Consider the following 24,567-nt stretch of genomic DNA (forward strand, 5'->3'; position numbering starts at 1 on the left):
GAATGCATGCAAATGATTAACAAATTACCTTTCCATTGTGAATTGACACTACATCCTCAACTAGGAGAATAGTGTCAAATATATGCTGGTGTAAAATTAAACAATAAGATTGTTGAAATGACAAAACTATTATCTTGAAAACATTAAAGTGTTGAATAATATTCAAATGATGAGGGGTTGAAAAGTAATGGGGTCAATGATGGAAACAGAGCATACTTAGATTCATTAAATATAGCCACGTTCCTTCAAAATGTCTTCCTTTTGCTCTTCTTAGAAGACCATAGCATGTTGCATTCTCAGATCTGTCCTAGGAACCCATAAAACCCAATATCCAAATCTAATATGGCCACCCAAACAACCAAGAACTGCCTCTTATTCTCCCCCCACATAGCCAAAAGGGCAAATCCCTTGATTGAAAGCACTGCAGTGAATTAAAAACTCATCTTTTTTCTTTAATGAAGGCATTGCTTTTTAAAAAAATTTTATTGGAAATGGTGAGTACTTTCTCTGAAATTGGATATCAGTCTTCAGTAATTTTTTTTAAACTACAGAAAACAGTCATTTCTATATTTTCTCACTTTTGTTGCTTGTTTTTGCCAAATTCTTTCTCTTGGCCATGTGTGACAAATGTGTCCCCAATCCTCTGTACAGACATTTTTCAGCTCTCTGCAAGCTGAGACAAGATCAGTCCTTGACTTCCCCCTCCCTTGGCAAATAGAACCAGAAAAGCATCTTTCACATGCCATTCTGGTCTCAGCATTTCCAGTGTTAGCATAGAAGCAAAGGGGGTAAGAGGTTGGCTAATGAAAATATGGATTTTTTGGATGGTTTACCACAGATTAGAATATCTTTACACACTGAGTGCCACCCTGGAGGCAATCAGGCATTTATTTGTTGACCTGTGCTTTAACCTGCACATTTTTCTGGGTGAGAAGTTGTCTCTTAGCCAGCATGGACACCTCTGAGTAAAAATGCATGGCAATTTAACTGGTGTGATTTGAGAAACTATGAGATGTTTCCTACACCTAAAATTATTTTCCTTGCCCACCTCTTATACTGCCTGAGACTGCATCTTTATAGACTTATTCTATGAATTAACAAGCATCTGGACCAATCCCCATAAGAGTTATGGCACATTGTAAGGGTGTCTGTACTCTTTGGCTTCACTTTAGCTTATCAGTTCTTAGTTCTTCCCTGGTAACTTTCCAAGGTACAGGCACTTTGGAAATTAGAGTTTTTATGAATGGGTACTTGAGACACTGCCCATTCCTGCAAGTTTGGATGGGGTACCTTAGAGAATACAAGGGCACTGGGTGACTAGGAAAAGAGGAAGAGAGCCTACAGAAGTTGGATTATTCACAAACTGGGTGGCTTAGAACAAAAAGATATTAGTCTCACAGTTCTGGAAAACAGAGTTCACAGTCAAGGTGTTGACAAGACCATGCAGTCTTCAGAAGGTGCTGGGGGTGCATCTGTTCCAGGCCTCTCTTTTAGCTTCTGGTATCCTCAGGTGTTCCTTGGATTATAGGACACCTATGTTTCTCCATATTATCTTCCCTTTGTATCTCTGTGTCCAAATTTACAATTTTTATAAGGATGCCAGTCATATTGGATTAGGGTCTAACTTAGTGACCTCATTTTACTTGATTACTTCTATAAAGCTCCTGTCTTCACAAATTAGGTCACATTCTGAGGTACTGGGAGTTAAGACTCCACCATATGAATGAATCTGGGGGAGGACACAATTCAATCTATAACAGAGGTGTGTGTATGTGTTGGGCAGGGGTCTGAGGAAGAAAGTATATAAGGCACTTGAAAATGAAACTCAGCTAATTCACATTATGCCCTGGGCTGGCCCTGCCTATTTAGTGACTTTGTGCAATAAGAGGTCTTGGCTAGTTCAGGTGTGACTCCTAGAATCAAAAAAGTTGGCTGATAAGGAGAATCAGCTGAATTTCATAACTAAGAGAGTCAGGCAACAGTAATGTTCAGAGCAAGGGGGAAGTCAAGAATCTAGGCAGGTAAGTAAGACAAGGGTAGAGAAACAGGCCATGACTAGGTATGAGATGAGATACCTAAAGAAGCATTTTTTTTTCCTCAACTTTTATTATGAAAATGTTCAGGTATACTGAGAACTTGAAAGAATTACACAAGGAACACCCATATACCCAACACCGAGATTCTATGATTAACATTTTGGTATATTTATTTTATCACATATCTTTCTAATCATGCCTTTTATTTTCTGTATTCCTGATGTTTTGGCCTCTGGGGTCTTGCTTTGCTGACCCTGGAGAGACTGCCACTCTCAGGGTTACCCAGTTCCTAGAGATAGTAAGTGACTTGCCTGCAAAAGTGCCTTTCATTTGCTAAATACTCAATCCAGAGCCCACATCCCCACTGCCCCCCTCTAAGGGAGGCTTTCACAGTTAGGGCCACTATTTGTTGTAATCACCCCAGGGCCATGTATCGGACAATTTGAGAGAGCTCTATACCTCAGAGCCTGCTGAAATTACTCAAACTAGCCAGTCCTAAACCTGCTTAGCCTGCCTTGCCCTTCCTTCTTCCCATGGAAGCCACAATAAAAGCTCTTGCCCACATTTCCCCCTGGCTCTCTCTGCCTTCTAATCAGCCCAGGTACTTCTCCATGGTCCCTCTGTGGCATGGATGTCCCTCCCTCTTGGGAACTGTGAGGAACAAGCTATCTTTTTAATGACAGCCATTTCTTGACCCATTGACCTCACCATTCCTGGCTAATAATAAAAGAAAACTAAATTTTAAGACACTATCCATTAATCTTATTTGTTGCATTTTGTTTTTTTAAAATCATCTTTATTGAAATATAATTTACCTTCAATAAAATTCACCAATTTTAAGCATATAATTGAGTTTTGTAAAAAACAAACAAAAACCTGTTAAAAACTACCACCACAATAACAATACGGAACATTTAAGTTACCTAAAAAAATTTCTTCATATCCGTCTACAGCCAATCCCATTCTCCCCATCTGTCCCTGGAAACCGCTGATCAACTTTCCATCACTATAGTTTTGCCTTTTCTAGAATTTCATATACATTGTATGTGATCTTTTCTGTCTGGCTTTTTGCAATGAGCATAATTATACTTTTGAGATTAACTGATTTTGTTGCTTGTATCAACAGTTCATTCCTCTTTATTGCTGTGTAGTATACCATTGTATGGCTATGCCACAATTTATTTATACATTCACCAGTTAATGAGTATTTGGATTGTTTCTAGTTTGGGACTATTCTGAATAAGGCAAATATGAGCATCGAAGTACAAATCTTTGTATGGAACATAATTTTTTTCTTTTATCTTGAGTAGATACCTAAGAGTAAGATTTCCAGCTCATGTATTAAGTGCATGTTTAATCTTACATGAAATTGCCAAACTGTTTTCCAAAGTAATTGTACCATTTTGCATTTCCACAGCAATGTATGAGAGTTCCAAAGACTCTGCATCATTGACAAGACTTGGTATTGTCTTTTTTTTTTTATTATGTTATGTTAATCACCATACATTACATCATTAGTTTTTGATGTAGTGTTCCATGATTAATTGTTTGCGTATAACACCCAGTGCTCCATGCAGAATATGCCCTCTTTAATACCCATCACCAGGCTAACCCATCCCCCCACCCCCCTCCCCTCTAGAACCCTCAGTTTGTTTTTCAGAGTCCGTAGTCTCTCATGGTTCGTATTGTCTTTTAACTTATGCATTCTGATGCATGTGTAGTAGTGCCCCATTGTGGTTTTAATTTGCATTTTCCTAATGACTAATGAAGTTGAGCATCTTTTTTATGTACTTATTTTACATTTGAATATCTTCTTTTGTGAAATCTGGGGGTTTTTTGTCCTTTTTTTAAAATTTTTTATTTAAATTCAATTTAGTTAACATATACTGTTTCAGGGGTAGAATTCAGTTGTTTATCAGTTGCATATAACACCCAGTGCTCATTAGATCAAGTGCCCTCCTTAATGCCCATCACCCAATTATCCCACCCCCCCTACCCCCTCCCCTCCAGCAACCCTCAGTTTATTTCCTAGAGTTAAGCATCTCTTACAGTTTGCCTCCCTTTCTGTTTTCATCTTATTTTATTTTTCCTTCCCTTCCCCTATGTTCATCTGTTTTGTTTCTTAAATTCCACGTGAGTGAAATCATATGGTATTTGTCTTTCTCTCACTGACTTATTTCACTTAGCATAAGACCCTCTAGTTCCATCCACATCTTTGCAAATGATAAGATTTCATTCTTTTTGTTGGCTGAGTAATATTCCATTGTATATGTATACCACATCTTCTTTATCCATTCATCTATCAATGGACATCTGGACTCTTGTCCATTTCTTAATTGGGTTGTTTGCCTTTATTAAGCTCTGAGTTCTTTAAATATCCTGGATAGAAGTCCTTTATCAGATATGTATTTTGCAAATCTTTTTTTCCCAGTAAAGAAGCAGTTCTTAAGTAGGAAATACCTGAGTTCAGGGGAGACAAGGGGTCCCAAATCCAGGCAACTGAGTAACTTAGAGCAACATGTCAGCAATGAGAATGCTGAATTATGAACCCCATTCTGGACAAAAAACTCTGGCCCAGCCATTGTTCTTTTATATATGTCTGGTTAGGGAAGAACCACTTGCAGTGCATGAATAGCCCACTGTGCATAATGTGGGGTGACTCAGTCTGGCCCACCAGCAGGAAGTACAATACCCTTTTATGGCATTTGTGGCAGGGCATTTGGGGAGCAAGGAGGAAGAGGGCTTAGTAAGATATTAATAGGAACTTGAGCCAGGTGGGAATGGTGGCTTCAGTATTCATGGAGAAGGTTAGCTTTCCAAGAGTAAGTCCTAATAAGAGAGTAGCAAATTCAGACTCATTCTGGGCAAACAAGGAAAGGCTAAGTCCAAGAATAATAGAATGGTAAGATGGGGGTACATATTCAGAAGTCTAGAGAAGAGAAGGTAGAAAATCCATGAGAGCTTGATATCATGGAGGAATGGGGCCTGAGGGGTCATGACTATGTGACTAGCACTCATATATTACTTGCAAGTTTGATTCTTCTTCCAGAAATGTTTTAATAGAAAATGTAGTGAGTTTTGTAGACAGAGCTTTAGTCAATATCTTACTCTGCAGTGTCTTAGTACTGACTTTGTACATCTGGAAGTCAGCCAGATCTTGTGGGTGGATCATTAAACTAGAATTATTTTGTTAGAACACCAGTACCTTAATGTGTGACCTTGACCTAAGGCTAGCCATCAACTTGTGAAGAGGAATGACCCCAAGAGAAAGGCCCTGCTGCCTCCACTTAAAGGACTGTTCTTACAAAAAACAAAAAACAAAACAAAAACCAATACAAAAAAGAATGCAATCCTCTCTGGTTTCTAGTTGTTTAAAGAGTATATTATGAGGATTCTAAAGATAATATCTGTGGAGGACTTTGAGCTCCTGCAATAAAAATGTATAAATATAACCAAAGGAATTCTGGTAGACAAACATTGCAAGATTGTGTATCAGTCTCTGTATCTATATTCAGATTTTTTTTTAACTTGGCTTGTGTCCAGAAGTATGCCTGGTATAGAGAGAAAATGCTTAGTACTAGATATTTAGCTCAATCCCTTCCTTTAAAACAAGGTCATGGAGTAGATTTTCATCAGAGCTCAGGAACCTGACCTGTAAACCTCCCTCACAATGAGAAGTAAAGCTAAGTATAGATCAGTCCTGTGTGACAAATATTTTGATGAGAACTTTATATATAATTTGAATTATTTATATCATGTATCTTTCAATGAAATGATTGTCGATCAAATTTATTTCAAGTGTTATTCCCATGTTACTCAAGTTCTATAGGTTTTACGTAATTATAAAAGGCTTAACATTTTTATGAAACATTGTAAGATATGATTTTGGTTCTAACAGTTTATCCTTGACACTAGTATTTAATTCAGAGAATGAGATCAAGACACTAAAATGAGGATGCTCGTGGGGCACCTGGGTGGCTCAGTCGGTTAAACATCGACTCTTGATTTCGACTCAAGTCGTGATCTCAGGGTTGTGGGAATGAGCTGCATCCGGCTCCATGCTATACATAGAGGCTGCTTAAGATTTTCTCTCTCCCTCCACCTCTCCTCCTGCCCCTCCCCCATCCATCTCTAAAAATAAAATAGAAATAAAATAAAATGAGGATGCTCATGAACTTTGAAGGATAAAAGATCATTTGGATTTAGCGTCTATGTGTGTATTTTTCTCTATGTTTTATGAGGTGGTTATATAAAAGGGACTTCTAAAATAGAAAGGGATGACAAAAATGGGCTGAACATTTCAAACAAAGTTCAATGTGAAATCAGAAGTATATTCAGTAGAGGTGACAGGGAACAAAGTTGTGGAGGAGAAAGAAGAAAAAGAAAATCAGCAAGCAGTAAAAATAATGATTGGGGTCAGGCAGTAACAGTAAAATCAAGAAACTTGAATATGATGGAAAAAACCATGGGTAGCTATAAAAGAGGCATTTGAAATAGGAAATGATGTGAGAGGAGAAGATAATTTTAGTACAGTTAAAGGAAATAGCAGCTATGGGTGCTAAGAGAGAGGATTAATTTTAAATGTGTCCCAGAAGTAAGAGAAATATTTTTTAAGGGGTGGGGAAAGAATGATGAGAAAAGCCTAGTTGAGTGTTATATGGCTATTTCAAGCAAGATTCTACATAGAGTATTGTGTCCATTTTTGGACACCATACTTTCACTGGAGCATTGATGAACCAGAGGTCATTCAAGACACCAGGGTGGTGAGAATGGGCAGCTCTCCTCAGATATCTGTAGGTCTGCCATAAGGAAGAAAGATCACATTCGGCTCTATATTGTTCAAAAGAAAGAAATAGACCCAAGGAAAGTTAAAGGGATGCAGATTTTGCTTAATATAATGTTCTAACAATTAGACATGCCCCCGTAATACGATGGGCTATTGTACAGTAATGCTTCCCACCTTTGCAAGTATTCAAGCAGAAAATATTCAATAACCTGACTAGCTAATCGAATGGTTTCTTTTACCTTATAAGGTCCTTTCTGCCTGGAGGAACATGTGATTTGCAGACAGTGAACGCAGGGCCTCACAGCTCTGATGCTGCACTTTGATCTTTTACTGGGGGTGCTGCTTTCCCAACACCCCCACCTGCCAGGAGGAAGGGAAGGCAGACATACTTGCTATGACCATCCTTTTGGCACAATCTATTTATTGGCTGGTACGTTCAGTGTCAGTTACTGCTTTTTACTTCGCCTTATTATTAATTCTGGGCCCCCAAGGAAACATTTTTGAAGGCCTTTTCCCTCTTTGTTAATTATAATATGAAATCAGTCAGGGTCCAAGGAGAAAACAGATAAGCATTCAAACTGAGTAATTTGAGGAGAGTTTAATAAAGGAACTGTTCACAAAGGTGTGGACAGTGTTTACAGAAACCAACAAGGGATGGCACCGTCCCCCAGGACTTGTGATGGGGGAGACATTACCTACCCCCAGCCTGAAGATGGAAGATATGGAGCTGTTTCCAGACCCTGGAGAGAGTGATTGTGTGAGAGGACTGCCTGAAAGGAGAGTTTGTAGCCAACACGCAGCAAGAGAGCCAGGGAAATAAATAACCTAACCTCACTTTTCTTCTGCTGGTGCCTCTCGGTGCCAAACCTGACCATGAGCTGGGCATGAAGGGAGCCAGCTGACATCTATGTGGGTCAGCCTCCTGGGGCACAGAGCAGGACAGAACTGAGGAGAGGAGTCTGGAGAGGTTAATGGAAGAAACCACAAGAAGCAAATTCCTCCCTAAGGTACAGCTGGTGCTTAAGCAGTATTTGTATTGTTGGGAATGTGGCAGTGTATCTTGGAAGAGCTTAGAGCCTCAACCCTCTGCTAGCCTCCCTGAGGTCATGCCTGCTCAGGGTTACGGCTCTCTGCAGGGTTTTTCCTAATGGCCATGTTTAGTACCTCCACCATCAAAGAAAGCACACAGAGTAACTTTATTAAAAAGAGGACAGGGGCACCTGGGTGGCTCAGTTGTTAAGCATCTGCCTTCGGCTCAGGTCATGATCCCAGGGTCCTGGGATCGAGCCCCGCGTCGGGCTCCCTGCTCCGCAGGAAGCCTGCTTCTCCCTCTCCCACTCCCCCCTGCTTGTGTTCCCTCTCTCGCTGTGTCTCTCTCTAAATAAATAAATAAAATCTTTAAAAAAAAAAAAAAAGAGGACACGTAGAAGTCCTTCGTTTTAGTTAGGTATTAGAGTTACCCTACCTTGGAGCAGAGGAGAAACATCTAGACTGAAAGGCAGTTTCACTGGGAAGTAATTGAAGCTTAAGCTTTGGTGCCCCTTCCTTGCTGGGATCTCTGTGAATGTTGGGAGTTTCTGGGGGTTGTAGAGTTTTCTAAGTGGGGAGGGAAGTCAGATTGTACTTCTATGTAAGCATTTCTAGTACATTGCCTAGGGAAGTGTCACAAGAGAGAGATCTGGCCTTACAAAGCGCCAAGGTAGTTTGTCATGAATCCTCTTCTTCTCCTTAATAAATATGCATTTTTGATACCTAACATTGTATTTTATATTTTATATTCTTTTTCTTAAGAAGGATCAACCAAGTAATACAAGCTTTAGCCCTCACAAAACCTGGATCCACCCTACCTACATGGAATTTTCATTGTACTCAAACTAGGTCAGCAGTCAGTTTATAATGTAGGCATGTGAACGGCTTTGGTGCGGCGAGTCAAAGGGATTTTGTATGTTAACGGTGGAAAGTTTACACATGAGAGAGAATGAGCACATGCGCAGGTTGTATCTGTGGATAAAAGAATGGCTCCTGTATACCGGCAAACAGGCATCACGGGATCAAAGTTCACGCTTTGCCCCCGTTTGGTTGCTGCTTCATCTCTCTGCTTCACATTAGTGTTCCTTGAACACACACTTTATACGAGATGTATCCACCTCCTAACTACATCTAGGGCTCTGACTCTCAACTTTGTTCCCCTTCCTCCTGCACCCCTCACATCCCTAGAAGCTGACCCTCAGCTAGGATATTGCAACTTCATGGAAAAGTCAAAATACAATTTCCGATGTTGTCATTGCAATTTCTGACTTGATGCCTCACCGATGCACCAGTTTTCCCTTCAGCTCTGACTAGCATGACTTCTTCAAAAGCTTGGCCGCTGAACTCTGGCTTCTATGGGATCGTTAGCTTTGAGGATTGTATTGTACCACTTTCTGTGTCTATTGAAGCTCCTTAGTCTTTTTTCTCCTGGGTATAATCTAGGCTAGAAATCATTGCCCTCCTATTAGATTAGGCTCTGCCCATACTGAGGTTACACAGATTTATCTTCCATCTTTTCTCCTCAGTTTTCATGTTGCCAACCTCTTTTGCTGTTTCTTTCTGTTTTCTCCTCTCTCTGATCCATTTCTCTGTTCAGTCCATACAATAGGATCTTCTTTTATCCAGAGTACTGTTAGGTCTCTCGGTCAGGTTCTCCCCTCCAAATCTAACCTTCTTTAATCACTGCTCAGAGTGACTGTAAACATGGGCATCTCAAACCACTCATCAGACATCACTCCACTCCTTAAGGCTCTGTAGTGGCCTTCCATAACCCCACAAAGCGCATCCAAACTGTTTTCCAGGTGTCACATCACTTCCTTATTTAAGATTCACTGGCTCAAAAAAAAAGAAAAAAAAAAAAAGATTCACTTGCTCAAATCTCAATTTGTCTAATTCTATCCCTACTTTTTCTAAAACTGCATGATGCATCTATAGCCGCTCCTTTGTGCCCCTTACTATGTGCCAGATTCCATGCTATGTACTTAATTTGACCTGAGTAAGTGGCCCAAAGTTACAGACGTGGTGTAAGGGTCTCAGTAGTGTTTGAACTAGGTATCTCTGTTCTCAGATTCCATACTGTCAACCATTGTCCCAGTGTTTCTCAGAATTTGGGCCATTGACCATCTGCATCAGAGTCACCTAGGGTGCCATTTAAAGTAGACATTCCTGGGTCTCACCACATATCTATGTAAATGATGAAAAGGAATCAGTTATATGAAGATCTAATGAAAGACTCTTCTAGACAATGAGAACAGAAAATCCTGAGTTGGCAATAAGCAAGGATCAGAATAAAGGCCTGGGAGCTGGAGCACAGTGAGACCAGCGAGGTAGAAGGGGTCAGATCATGAGGATCTGGAAGCTTCGGATATGGTTAGACAGGAAGCTTTAGGACAGTTGTAAGCAGACGAATAAGCTCTGCCTTACCTTTTAATAGATGGCAGCTGCCCACTTAAGAGTTGTAGAGCAGTGGAGTTGTTTTAGGGGAGCAGCTGCCCAGCCAGGGCATCTCCTTGCATCAAGAGAAGCCATGGATGAATTCTTGCAATTGGAATGTGAGCAGGAGTGACTTATGTGTCTCTCTTGGGCAAAAGTATCAGAGGAACAGATGTGTCTGCCTCACTTCTTCTTTCCACTTCTATCAGCTAGATGGATGTTAACTTCATGTATTGAAGATAACTAGTTTTGACCTGTGCTAGCCTGGCCCTGACAAAGAATCCCCTACATGGGACTATGGGGCAAGTGAGAAGTAAAATCCACATTACTCAAATATGGGGGTTTCTTTATTATAGTAGCTACTGTTACCTTAAATGATGCAAGTCATATGACTTATGCTTTGCTGAGATCATGTTGGCTACTGTGTGGACAATAGTCTGGAGGTGCTGGGGGTGGCAGCAAGGGTGGGAGCCGGGAGACCAGTTAGGTGGTTCTAATGGGAATGATGTTGGCTTAGATTAGGTTGGTGGCACTGGAGTGGTATGAAGTAGACATACTAGATATACTTGGGAAAAAAATTTTTTTATGAAACTCGCAAGATGTATGAATGCACTGGATGTTGAGTAAGACAGGAGAGAGAAACCAAGGACTACAAGATGTTTGGCTTGAACTCACTGAAAAAACAGTGATGCTATTTTCTGAGATGGAGACCAGAACTCTCAAAATCCTCCCTTAATTGCAGTTCTCCCAGTTAGCTCCATTTGTCCTCAATGATCTCTTAGCTGTGGCCCTTAGACCACATTATTCACTACCTGTGGCCTCATCCATATGCTACAGATCCTACATGTACTTCACATGTTAATGCTCAGAAAAAAAACTTGGCCTACACTCTCTCAGCCTGAACGTCTGATAAAATGAAACTCGTAAACATGAAAAATAACAATTTTAACCTCAAATGGGTTTAAGTTGCTTTTCTCATTCTTACCAAGTTGGAGGACAGATAGAGAAGGATTTTATATTTTATGCAAGTAATTAGGAAGTAAAGGTGATGACATTAATCACAAGTTTTTGTAGTTCTGGGCTGACCTTGATTTGGAGTATGGTTACAACACACTTTATAACCATATAATTCTGGTGAGATTATGTCTATTGCTTCCTTTTCTCTCTGTGTCCTCTGAACGTGGGTCAACTCAGAGTCACAGTGGCTCCAGGGCAGTGCTCTCTAAGTGCTATCGGGGCTGGAGATGAACCTGCTCTGTCAGGCTAGAGTGGTCAGCCATTGATGATTCTCCCCTTGGGTCTCAGGAGAGGTGGTTATTTCCTTTTGAACATGGTCATAGGAGGAGCCCTAGTGTCTATTTGGGGCAAGTAAAAGAGAACCCCCAGAAAGGTTAGGTAGCTGGAGCTGGACTCAAGAGATAGGCTTTGCCTATGAATATGCATTATGGTTTAGGGCAAGTACTTTTTCCTTCACTTCAATCCGAGCTGTCACTATTAGCACTTGAGTTTTCTGTGACTCTCACTGCTACCCATAAGCATGCATCAGTGGAACTAAGCCAAGTCCCCAGCTGTGAGATGTCTCTTCAGTTTTTTGTCTCTTCAGTCTTAGGGGAGAAGGGGACTGAGGGTGAAAGGAGAAGGTACAGAAAGGAGAAGTTCATTACATATCCCTTGAAAAGCTATTCCTGCTGATCCATCAGTTCCTACTCTCCCACCCATGCCTTCACACATACTCCATAATTCTCCATCTGTTTCCAGCCCATTCACTGGGAATTGAATATGAGTGGCTTCTGCAACCGAGTGAGAGAAATGAGCAGTAGTGATGACTCTACACATCCATCCATCCATCCATCCATCCATCCATTCATTCATTGAAAGATGGGTAAGATTTCATCATGCGGAGAAGGGGGAGGGGCTGAAGAGAGGAAACAGGAAACAGCATGTGAAAAGACATTATATTCTATTTACAACTAGGAACTGTGTCCTGAGGATATTCTTGGCTGAATAAATCAGTATGTGTCATCATACCATAATATAATGATTTAACAACAGCAGTAATGGCCTATATTTTAACCATGGAATCTCTCATTGGTGTCGATAGTGATGTGAGCTGGACACTTGAGCATATTCTATCATAAAGTTATTTGTAACATAAGGCAGTGTCTACACTCTGCTTTATCTGCTTTAGTTTCATTTTCAACCTATAATTTAACATGTATCATTTACTAGGTATAATGTGGTTGATTTGCTACAAATTAAAAGTTGAAAGAAATGATGGTAAATAATCTACACAAAACTCAAATAAAACCATTTGAATCTCCCACTAGATGGCATAGGAAGAACCTAGAATAATATAATACCTAATTCTCATTGCTAGACTCAACAAAAAGGAGTTTCTATTTCTATGGTTTCCTGATTCTGAGTATTTTCTATTAAAAGCAAATACTCTATAAGTAATATCTTTGTAATTGTTTCTTCTTTAACAATGATCTATCTTAAAGCAGTCATAAATGCATGTGGTTTAAAATTCATAGTAAATAGGAGAATACGGTGAGAGTTTATTAAACTCATTTTAAACAGATTAAAATCATTCTTTTTTCATCAAGCTATTTTTCTGTTCCTTTTTCATTTTTCCAGGCTTTTTCCATTTGGGTTCTTAGAAAGCTCAATTCAGGGTTTCTCTTAGTGATATCAGTCTCAGACATTCCTGACTTGGGGAAGAAAATAAAAGTTAATAATTCTCTCTTATTGTGACCCTGGTAGACAAGGCACTGTCATCTACCAGTTACAGATTTTACAGAGCAATCAAAAGTGAAGGAATCCATATTTACTGATTAGAAGTAAGAGGGAACTATCATGTGACCTGTGTAAGTAAAGCCACATTACTTTAAGAACATTAACAAGTATTACCCAGGGTTAAAAGAAATCCTACTTATTTGTCTAACACTTGACCTTTAATAATAGAACCTGTCTAATCCCCATATAATTATTCAAAACACTGAGTCCCAATTAATTTCCTCTTCATGTGAACTTCATACAAGCCCTAGTCTAAGTCTATTTTAAAAATGTTGAAGGAAGGCGCGCCTGGGTGGCTCAGTCATTAAGCATCTGCCTTCGGCTCAGGTCATGATCCCAGGGTGCTGGGATCGAGCCCCGCATCGGGCTCCCTGCTCAGCGGGGAGCCTGCTTCTCCTTCTCCCTCTGTCTACCACTCTGCTTACTTGTGCTCTCTCTCTGTCAAATAAATAAATAAAATCTTTAAAAAAAAAAAAAATGTTGAAGGAATGTGATTTTTGATAAGTGCCATAAGTGAATGATGGGGAGCTAGAGCCATCTTATGTAGCTAGTCTTTTCTGGGCACACCAGGACTCAAACTTCCCAAATCCCTGAGTTATCTGGAGTAAAGCTACATTGGAAAGGCACTCAAAGCTTGGAAAGACTGCTTGATCTTGAATACTGAGCCGAGTAAATATATCTTCCAAATAAACCCCAATCTTTGATGTAACTGGTACTATGGCACCACAGGGATTCATTCAACACGTATTTCCTGAATGCCTTCTTTGTGCCACACTCTGTGCTGGACCTTCAGCTGGCTTAAACAATCTGACTCTAGTATTGGGGCAGCAGGTAAGGAGGCAGGAATAGTATCACTTCCAATAATTGTCTTTTACTGCAACAAGGGCCTCATAAATCATGGTAGTTTGCTACACTAGAATCAAAAGGACACTTAACTTGAACCACAGTGCCCCCTGGTAATCATAACTGATATTCTACCTAGCTAATGAAAGTTCTTATTGAATGTAGAAGTACTGCTTGATTCTATTCCAATAATTACAGCAAGCAGGAGCAGAAAACCAACTCTTGCTGGTTCCTAGGACAATGCTCCCAATGTAGGATTTCTTTCTACATTGTATAACCTCTGGATACCTTTCATCAGAATCTCCTGGATCACTTGTTTTAATAAACATTCTGGAGCCCTACTGTAGGTCACCAAATCATATCTCCAGATTTCTTGACCAGGAGGCTACAGCAGAAAATATGCATGGACCAATTCCCAAGCACACATGAGATCACCATGGACACTCTATGAATCAAAAGGGAGATGTGGGAGCTCAAAATGTGGTGAGTTCCTAAGCACAACTAGGATCTGGAGGCATCACATTTTGGGCCTTGACATCAATGTGATGTCATTTCCTACTGCTTATCTTAGGTAAGGAGCAGCTTACAAATGTCCTCCCCTAGGGAAAACATCAAAGAATTAATTGACTGAAGGCACTGAGTATGGATTCTACTTAACTAACATTTCCGGGGCGCCTGGGTGGCTCAGTCGTTAAGCGTCTGCCGTCGGCTCAGGTCATGATCCCAGGGTCCTGGGATCGAGCCCCACATTGGGCTCCCTGTTCCACAGGAAGCCTGCTTCTCCCTCTCCCACTCCCCCTGCTGTGTTCCCTCTCTCGCTGTGCCTCTCTCTGTCAAATAAATAAATAAGATCTTAAAAAAAAATAACTTATTTACAGGAAATTATTTATCTGAAATGCTTCACTTCATTATTAAGTTTTAATACCAGTAAAAATAATGTGACTTTACCAGGGCCTAGTCTTCCCTAATTCATTAATGCATAGAACTGTCAGAAATCAAAATGCAGAGGAGTACTAACGTGGAGTCCCCACATGTTCTGGTAAATGTTGTTGCTTTGAAGCAGAATTAAATTTGGGGATCTTACACAGAAAAATTAGAAAGTGATTTTTAAAAAATCTTTTCTGTTTGGTGATATATATGTGCACATGTATACATGGATCTGTATAAAGGTCATAGGTTCCAAAACAAGTCCAGCATTGTACTGGGAATTTAAATGTTTTATTCCACTGATTTGTACAACTGTTCTGCTGTGGTAGTTATTATGTTAACCCTGTTATACAGAGTAGGAACCTAAAGCTTGAGTAACTTGCTCAAGGTGACATAACATAGCAAAGAAGCTCACAAAGCAAAAGAAGATCTTGAACCCTCCAAAGTTCATGACATTTCCATTATACCATGCTTATAAAGAAACATAAAAAGAAATTATTACATAAAAAAAGATATTAAATGCTAAAACTTTCATGACAATTTTTTCCTTTGCAATATCAAAAACATCCAGTAGGCTGTACTCCTGAATCAGTTTTCTAATTGAAACCCACCCAAAGCCATTAAACAGTGACTTTCTTAAGAGTTTCAGGTGGTTTTTTGATGTATTGCTTTATTTTATTTTATTTTTTTACATTTTTAGAAAATTCTAGGTTTTTTTAAATTTTTTTTATTTTCCAAGTTTTCTTATTATGTTCAGTTAGCCAATATATAGTGCATCATTTGTTTTTGATGTAATGTTCAACGATTCATTAGTTGCATATAACACCCAGTGCTCATCAGAACATGTGCCCTCCTTAATGTATTATTTTAAATGAAATCTACAACAATAATTTTAAAATTTCTATATGCACACCTGAACATCAAAAGAAAATATTATTTTGCAGGCATCGGTTTTTGGTCCTTAACTGATTTTTTATATTAAAATAGTACCCTATTAAAATTGTTTGTGAAACGTATTGATGCTTCCCAGCTAGGGACAGAGCTTTATCTTATTCCATCATTGTGAAAGTCATGCTATGTTATCACAGGCTGCCACACAGCTTAGCCTGATTTACAGAAGTGTGATTAGTTTATCAATATGTCTCCAGGTGTGCCAAGGCACAGTTATTTTAGAATCATCAAAGACAGTGGTTCACAAAAGATGGTCCCCAACCTGCAGCACGAACATCACCTGGGGTCTTGTTAGGTAAATTCTCAGGCGCCACTCCAGACCTACTAAATCAAAACCTCTGGGAATAGGGTCCAGAAATCTGTGTTTTAACAAGCCCTAAATCTATCACAAGTATAGATTTCTGGGACGTCTGGGTGGCTCAGTCCGTTGAGTGAGCATCCAACACTTGGTTTCGACTCAGGTCATGATCTCAGGGTCATGAGATCAAGCACAGCCTTGGGCTCCCTGCTCTGTGGGAAGTCTGCTTGAGATTCTCCCTCTCCCTTTGCCCCTCCCCCTGCTTGTGCACACGCTCTCTCAAATAAATAAATAAATAAATCTTAAAAAAAGAGAGTGTAGATTTCTGATCCTTACTCAGATTGAATCGGAATCCCTGGGGCCTAGGAATTTATATTTTTTACAAATATCCCAGTGATTCTTGGACACATAGAAGTTTGAGGACCACACTGGTATGTGGTATGATTTGAGGGGACTAGGAAAGATCTTTCTCTTAATATTTTTCTCTACTTCTTGCTCAAAAGGCAATTAATTTTATAGAATTAAGTTTATCTTTGTGTATGGTGTAAGAGAATGGTCTAGTTTCATTCTTCTGTATGTAGCTGTCCAATTTTCCCAGCACCATTTATTGAACATATATACAATGGAATATTACTCAGCCATCAGAAAGGATGAATACCCACCATTTGCATCGACATGGATGGAACTGGAGGGGATTATGCTAAGTGAAATAAATCAAGCAGAGAAAGACAATTATCATATGGTTTCACTCATATGTGGAACATAAGGAATAGCATGGAGAACCATAGGGAAAGAGAGGGAAAGCTGAAGGGTGGGAAAATCAGAGAAGGAGGCAAACCATGAGAGACTATGGACTCCAGGAAACAAACTGAGGGTTTCAGAGGGGAGGGGGATGGAGGGATGGGCTAGCTGGGTGATGGGTATTAAGGAGGCCACGTGTTGTGATGAGCACTGGGTGTTATATGCAACTAATGAATCATTGAACACTACATCAAAAACTAATGATATACTATATGGTGTCTAACTGAACATAATAAAAAAATTTATAGAATTAAGCAAGTATGTCTCCATTAGTTTCTAAGTTCATTAAGTCATAAATATTTTAGAGTAAATTTTTTTTATTAACTAGATACTTCACCTTTGTAGGAGACCTAGAAAAGGGAACAATTAAACAGAAGGGATGTTACAAAGAGAGACTACAAAAGCCTAATTTGAATGCTTTGCCTCTGAGATGTGATTTATAGATACATACCTCACATTATTCATTAGGGAGATGTCATAGTTCCAATATAACATCTTCAGTGTAACATTCTTTAGCCAAACCGTGCCTCCTGCAAAGAGAACCTTGTAAAAGTCTACTTGACAATAACCAAGCAAGACTTATACTCTGAGTATAGGTAATAATGTATTGTTATGTTTACTCAGTTGTGTGTATTTTTTTAGTGTAGCTAGAACCTATATACTCAAAGGCATAAAAACAAAACATGAGACACATAGGAAAATTAATATCATTACTTTATAATATCACTTAAACTTTTTTCAAATAATATATATCTATCTTATTAAACAGATTAGGTTCTATATGACTTCCTGTTGCTTCAAAATAGATACAGATACAACATGGATGATCCTGGAAAGCATTTTAAGTAAAAGAAGTCAGACACAAAAAGACACATATTGTATGGTTCCATTTATATGAAATATCCAGAATAGGTAAATCCATAGAGATAGAAAGCAGATTACTGGTTGTCAAGGGCCGGGGGAGGGGGTAATGTAGAGTGACTATTTAATGAGTAGGGGCTTTTCTTTTAGAATGATGAAAATGTTGGGCGGGGGATGGGCTAAATGGGTGATGAGTATTAAGGAGGGCACTTGTTGTGATGAGCACTGGGTGGTATATGTAAATGATGAATCACTAAATTCTACTCCTGAAACCAATATTACACTACATCTTAACTCGAATTTAAATAAAAATTTGAAAACAAAACAAAACAAAACCAAAAATTTCAATATGAAAATGCAAAAAAAAAAAAAAAAAACCATAGAATGATGAAAATTTTCTTGGACTAGATTGTCGTGATCATTGTACAACATTGTGAATGTACTAAATGCCACTGAATTGTACACTTTAAAATGGTAAATTTTATGTGTATAACAAATACATACATAACACATACATAAAATTAAATAGAATAAAATAAAATCTTCCCTCGAAGGATGAAGACAGATAGTACTCAGGATATAGAAAAGAATGTGCTGCTGGGGTTGGAGGGAAGTCTAAAAGATACACCCCAAAATGGTTTAAGGGGGACACTAAATTTGGGAAAATATCAAGTTACAATGTTGAAAGCCAACTTTGACTTAGATACATGCTTTGGCTTGCCAACAAAACAACAACAACCGCTCCCCACCCCCAAACAAAAGCACACAAAGCCACTGATCACCTATAATCCCCTGATAAACAGCTACAGTGCTGCATTCACAGTTAGGCCACAGTCCCAGTGGGTCAGCTCACAGGGTGAGGCTTCCTACGCAGCAGTCCACAGCTGGCTTCTCACATATCTCCACAGAAACACAGGGAGTGGGATTCATCATTTACTCCCACCCGAACTCCCCTCCCCAATCCTGGTAATCATGCCCCCAGGCAAATATGGGTCCCTCCTATGAAGTAATCTAAGAATGGATGTTTATTTTTCATGCTGGCTTTAATTTAATGATTATCAGTGTCCATGTGACTGTACATAAAGGCTATTCTCACTCTACTCCTTCAGAGAATTCAGATATATTTACAAGCCGTGACCTCAGTTCTTGTACCTTTCTATTCCCTCTTCTACTGTCTAGAAATCAAATTGCCCTCCTAAAAATTCATCATACTATATCAGGTTTAGATAAAAAACTATCTGAAACCTTCAGTTGAAAAACTGGAGAAGACTGTGAACTGTTTTGGAATGAGACAAAATGGCGTCTGCTGTGCTTTCTGAAGAAGGGCTGCTCTTTGTGTAGGCGCTTCTGTGAAATTCTGTGTCACCCACGCTATCCATTACAATGCTCATAACATTCACATATCTGATCTGGAGGAAATGTAGCTGGCACTGTGTTTATTCCTGTTACCTCCTGTCTTGAAGCAAAATGCCAGTGCTTCATGCAGCCTGGAGTGGTAAACATCAGCTGGGGAGAAGCTTTTATTTAGGAATTTATCGCAAAATGAATTTCTGAAGACCAATAAAAGAAGGTGGAAGCACTGCTTACAAAGTATAGCAGTAGTGCAAATAGATAAGTCCAATAATTAATTTCTGATGTACCCATGAACCTCATCTCTTTTGTGGTTTCCTGTTTTGTGGTTTTTATATGATACACAGATTTCACTTCGTATGCCCATCAGTTGTGTGCATTCATAAAACAGATCTTTGTGCTGTTAATATAGGAGACCTAATATAGGCTGAGGATTTGATACAGTGCTAATAAAATTAAATTATTTTTTTAAAACCTGCCAAATGGGTAAGATGTTTGCCCTGTATTAGTGACTATCATTTTGAAGTGACACCTACTTTAATGAATACCTGACAAAGAAACCTTTTAAAGGAATGATTATCTTTGACATGAATATATTCAGCTACTGTTTATACAATGAAATCTTAACTAGTTGGTAAAAATGGCACAATATTACGACGGGCATAGAAAATATTCCATAAAGAAAATGTAAAGGCTGTCTGAAGAGTTAATGACTAATTCTGTTATCTGAGTTGGTGCTTCAATGACAGTTTGCTCTGAGAAAAGCTTATGTTTATGGCATTCTGAGTGCAATCTGTACATTTGAATTATACCCGGAGCCTTATTAATGCTATGTGTAAATTATAGACATTACCAAAGGAAGAAAGCATTATGTTTGCATTCTGCTTTCAGATACGAGGCAAGGTAATTATGATTCATGACCTGGTGACTATATTTTGTGTCTTAAAACTGAAAAATAAGGGGAAAAATGGAAAGTACTGGGGTATGAATGTAATAATACTTAAAATGATGACCTCATTGCTAGGGGCACCTGGGTGGCTCAGTGGGTTAAGCATCGGACTCTTGGTTTCGGCTCAGGTCATGATCTCATGGGTCGTGAAATTGAGCCCCCCACCTGTCAGGCTCCAAGCTCAGGGGGGAGTCTTCTTGAGATTCTCACCCTCTGCCCCTCCCCCCCCACTCATATACTCACTCTCTCTCTCTCTTTCTCAAATAAATAAATCTTTTTAAAAATGATGGCCTCATTGCATTTTTCATCTTCAAATGATATGTTAAAGCACAGATAAATACTTTATCATACAGTGGTCTGATTATGTTCAGAGAAGAGGAATGAAAAATTTAAATGGTTGAAAAATTTAGGCCATAATGACAGGATAAGTTATTTATTATTAGCCTTAAGGGAAAAAGGCTAAGTTGTGAATTCATGAGTCCGCAACTAAACAAAAGATAAGTAAACAGGCAATCTATTCACTGTTCTTCATTGCCACTGAAGACAGCAGCTAAAATTGGTTAAATAAAAAACATTCTTAACAGTGTGTCTAAGAATGGTGAAGGAAAATGTGGGATACTTCTCCTTGAAGACTTTTAACAAAGAGGACATATATCTATAGGTAAAGATTTCCCTGGTGGCTGAAATATGAATTATATGTTTCTTGCTGGTCATGATTCTATGGAAGCCTATTCTCTAAAATAATGCAATACTCTGTTGTCCCACATAAGTGGTGATGTCTTTTGTATTTAATGTAAAATTAAATATTTTTTGCATTGAACTTCACTAATTTAGGAAGTTCCCACCAGTCAGTAGTGAAACCCAAAATGAGGGTTCGGCATTCTGTGTCTCCTAGTTATTTATAGAGTGGGGCATGAGGGAGAAATTGGGAGAGGTGGACAAAAGGATTGGAAAATGGATAAGGACATTGAATAAAAGTATTTTAGGGCAATGATTTTTAATATGAGCTGCAATTAGAATCATTTGGGCAATTAAAAAAAAAAATACCAATGCTTAAGTCCTGCTAGCTTAGGGTGGGACCCCAGCGTAGGTCTTTTTGCAGACTTTTAAGGATCTGCAATGCTCCTAAAATTAAGCAAAGTACGATGGTAAAAAAAAATCTCTATACCAACCATTGTTTCAGAGTAACATGAACCTATGAATGGTGGGATTTAGTAGAAGCATATGATGTAGTACTAAGAAGAGTAATGAATCAGAACAGGTACATTCTAGCCCTTACTCCATAATTTGTGAGGTGTGTGACATTGGGCAAGTTACTTTATTACTTGAGGCTTTGATTTCCTCATGCGTAAAGTGAAGGAAGTACATGGCCTTCAGGTCACCTCTGATTTCCTGATTATCTGGCGGTATGATTGCACAGATTTTTTTGCAGGAATCTGTGCTTAAAACATATTTTCCAACTTGTAAGTTATAGCAATAGCCTTAAAATAAAGAGGATCGAGGCATCTTACTAATTTTATTTCAGTGTGTTTCTTATAACCAGTTTTAAATAAGACTATTGACTTAAGTCAGATCATCAAGTTGAAGACCATGTTGTGAAAGACTTTATCCATGTGTAACTCAGCAGACATTTTTGAGCAACTATTGTGTTCTAGACACTGTTCTAGAAACTGTGATGATGCAAAGATAAAGAAGACACAGTCCTTATTATCAACAAGCTGATGGTTTTGTAGAAAAGACAAAGTGAATTTGGAAATGGAATCCAAATTCTTTTAACCTTTAAAAGGCACGTGCTTATGCATCAATACTCCCCAAAACAATAGCAATAGACCTCAGAATTATGAGAAATCTGTTCTTTTACTGGATTTGCTTCCTGAATAATTTCTATAAATCCCTGAGGAACACTTCCATGTCCTACAGTCTGTCCAGGTAGTTGCTGATCAATTGACCAGCCATCCTGATCTAGATGTTATAGCTCCAGATCCTACAACTTATTTTTTGAAGTCCTGTAAATGTCTTTCCATGCTGCTGTTTCTCTTTTTCATTTCACAGTAGATATATACAGAGTTCTCCCTTAATTCCTAGAGCACAGCCATACCCACCATTACACTTAAGACTTAACTGAGGGCTTAGGGATAACTCAAGCACCATACAGAAAGTACCTTGTAACTCAGCTGCCCCTAAAAGTTACTTGCTACTCTTAGGATCTTCCATTAATATTAAATATAAATAAATTAATATTGTGTGTTGGAGACGTGGCAGGTCCCCCAGGCATCTTCGTGTTGTGGCGTTCTTAAACCTCTCCTTTGTCTATAACTAGGAAGAAGTCTGCCCTCTTCCAGTCCATTTCCAGGCCTGCATCATCTTCCACCCTAGAATGATTGACCATGGAAACATCCAATTCCTTCATCCTCATCCACCAGGTACTCTTTAGCCTTAGGAGATTAGGCAAGGTGATAGTAACAGTTTAAAAGACATACTTCAAAGTCTGGGTTATTTATATTAAAAAAACCCCATGGGTGGGTTGCCGACAGTTCAGCCATTGTCAAACTGTTAGAAGGCCATTCTGAGTATTTACTGCAGTGTGATGTTAAGAGAAGGTAAGACTTGGCTCCTGATATAGACTGTTCTAAACCAATCTGTGAGAAAATTTTTGTATAAAGGACATTCATATCTCCCAACAGTAGGGGCCAATTTTCAGGCATAAGACTAAATCCATATTTAGGAAAAAAAAATCTATCTGTCTCTGTCTCTGCAAGGGTGTATTTATGCTAAAGATAGCAAAATGTACATTGATCAATGGCACATTTAACATGTTTGTTTGAAGTACTAGCTTTCAGATACATGGTGACTTAACATTTTTCTCTAAGAACAATAGGTGGTTATTATGTTTATAAAAGTATTCTGGTGATTCTCCTAAAGCAAAAGAATTTGCTCCATGGGTGAATTAATGTTTCCACTAACACATTTGAGATGATGTCTTTCCAGTAAAGAAAAAAAACCAAACTTGATTTCATTAAATACCCTACCCTAAGGGTGAGAAAGGCACCTATCCAGACTGGGGGCAGGAGGGAGTGAGGATGGAAAAGCTGTTCAGGGTGGGGAATGACTGAACAGAGTGCCAAATGTTAGATTAGGAGCCAAGTGAGCTGGGGCAGGGAGGCCAGGAGACAGTGATCCAGACAGATGGAAAAGCATTTGTGAAGTCCTAGAGACCAGAGAGAAAGAGGGTGCCTTCAAGAGGAGGTGACATTTTGTTTGTGAAGCCATGGAGGGGATGACATTTTGGTTGTGAGGTCATGGAGGGGAAGACATTTTGGTTGTGAGGTCATGAAGGGGGTAACATTTTGGTTGGGTAGTTTTGACATTCGCATCTATTTCATGACTCTAAAAAAAACCAAACCATTAAACTTTGATTTTTGAAAATCACTAGGCAATTTGTAAAACAAACACTCTCACCTCCTCTCTTATTCTCAAAGATGGAAGGGCCCCACGGAGAGATGGTTAGGTTGAAAGTATAATAAATTGTAGGCTATATCAAAGACTACATAGTTTGTAGACTATGTCAAAATGGACATAAAACATCTTATTTCCTGAAGCTTTATCACAAAAGTTTCTCTGTACCTAATACCATGCCTGTAGTAGTCTGTATCTATTTGATGAATGAATGATTATGGGAATATTATAAAGGATTTTTTTTTAAGATTTTATTTATTTATTTGACCGAGAGAGAGGCACAGCGAGAGAGGGCACACAAGCAGGGGGAGTGGGAGAGGGAGAAGCAGGCTTCCCGCCGAGCAGGGAGCCTGATGCGGGGCTTGATCCCAGGACCCTGGGACCGCAACCTGAGCCGAAGGCAGACGCTTAACGACTGAGCCACCCAGGTGCCCCTAAAGGATTTTAATACAGTTCCTCAAATAGGTGTCTCATTTCTAATTCTCCCATACCCAAATAAGAGATTTAACTACCTTAATGAGATGATCTTACTATATTATCTCATTTGATCATCCTAAGAACTCCATAAAGTATATATAGCATATAAGTTTCATTTTATGGCTGTAGAAACCTAAGCTCAAGGTAAGTGATCCAAGGTCACAGATTAGAAATGAAAAAAAATGTGAGTTTTGAATCCAGGTTTATTGCTTCTAGTTCATTCATTAATTTATGCATTCAATAAACATCTACTGAAGTATGTCTGCAATCTCTATTGAAACCTCAGCTTAAATAACCCATAGTTGAAACACTGAGTCACACAAGGACAATAACTTAGAAATAGGCTATTGTTGACTAGAACCATTTTATGAACTGAATTAAAAGTTTCCAATATTTGTCACAAATAAAGACTTTTGGGGGGATTCTGCCTAATCAATTGTATATTATGTCAAATCGTTCTATTTTGAGATATAAAGGGTTGATTGCCTTTAGTGACCCCAACCACCAAAAAGATTATGATGCCTTCCCCACCCTTCAACCTCTCATATATGTATTTCAAAAAAATTTTTTTAAA

General features: G+C 38.9%; 1 long non-coding RNA gene across 1 annotated transcript in view; it reads left to right on the forward strand.

Annotated features, from left to right (window-relative positions):
- The window catches only part of LOC116633365, an 86,253-nt gene extending 63,708 nt beyond the window's left edge, over window positions 1-22,545 (forward strand). The window contains exon 3 of the long non-coding RNA XR_004299658.1: window positions 22,381-22,545. This is a non-coding gene — a long non-coding RNA (uncharacterized LOC116633365). The remainder of the gene's footprint in view (window positions 1-22,380) is intronic.
- The last annotated feature ends 2,022 nt before the right edge of the window (window positions 22,546-24,567 follow it).

Source organism: Phoca vitulina, unplaced genomic scaffold, assembly GCF_004348235.1.
Source record: "Phoca vitulina isolate PV1807 unplaced genomic scaffold, GSC_HSeal_1.0 scaffold1, whole genome shotgun sequence".
Lineage (NCBI taxonomy): Eukaryota > Metazoa > Chordata > Mammalia > Carnivora > Phocidae > Phoca > Phoca vitulina.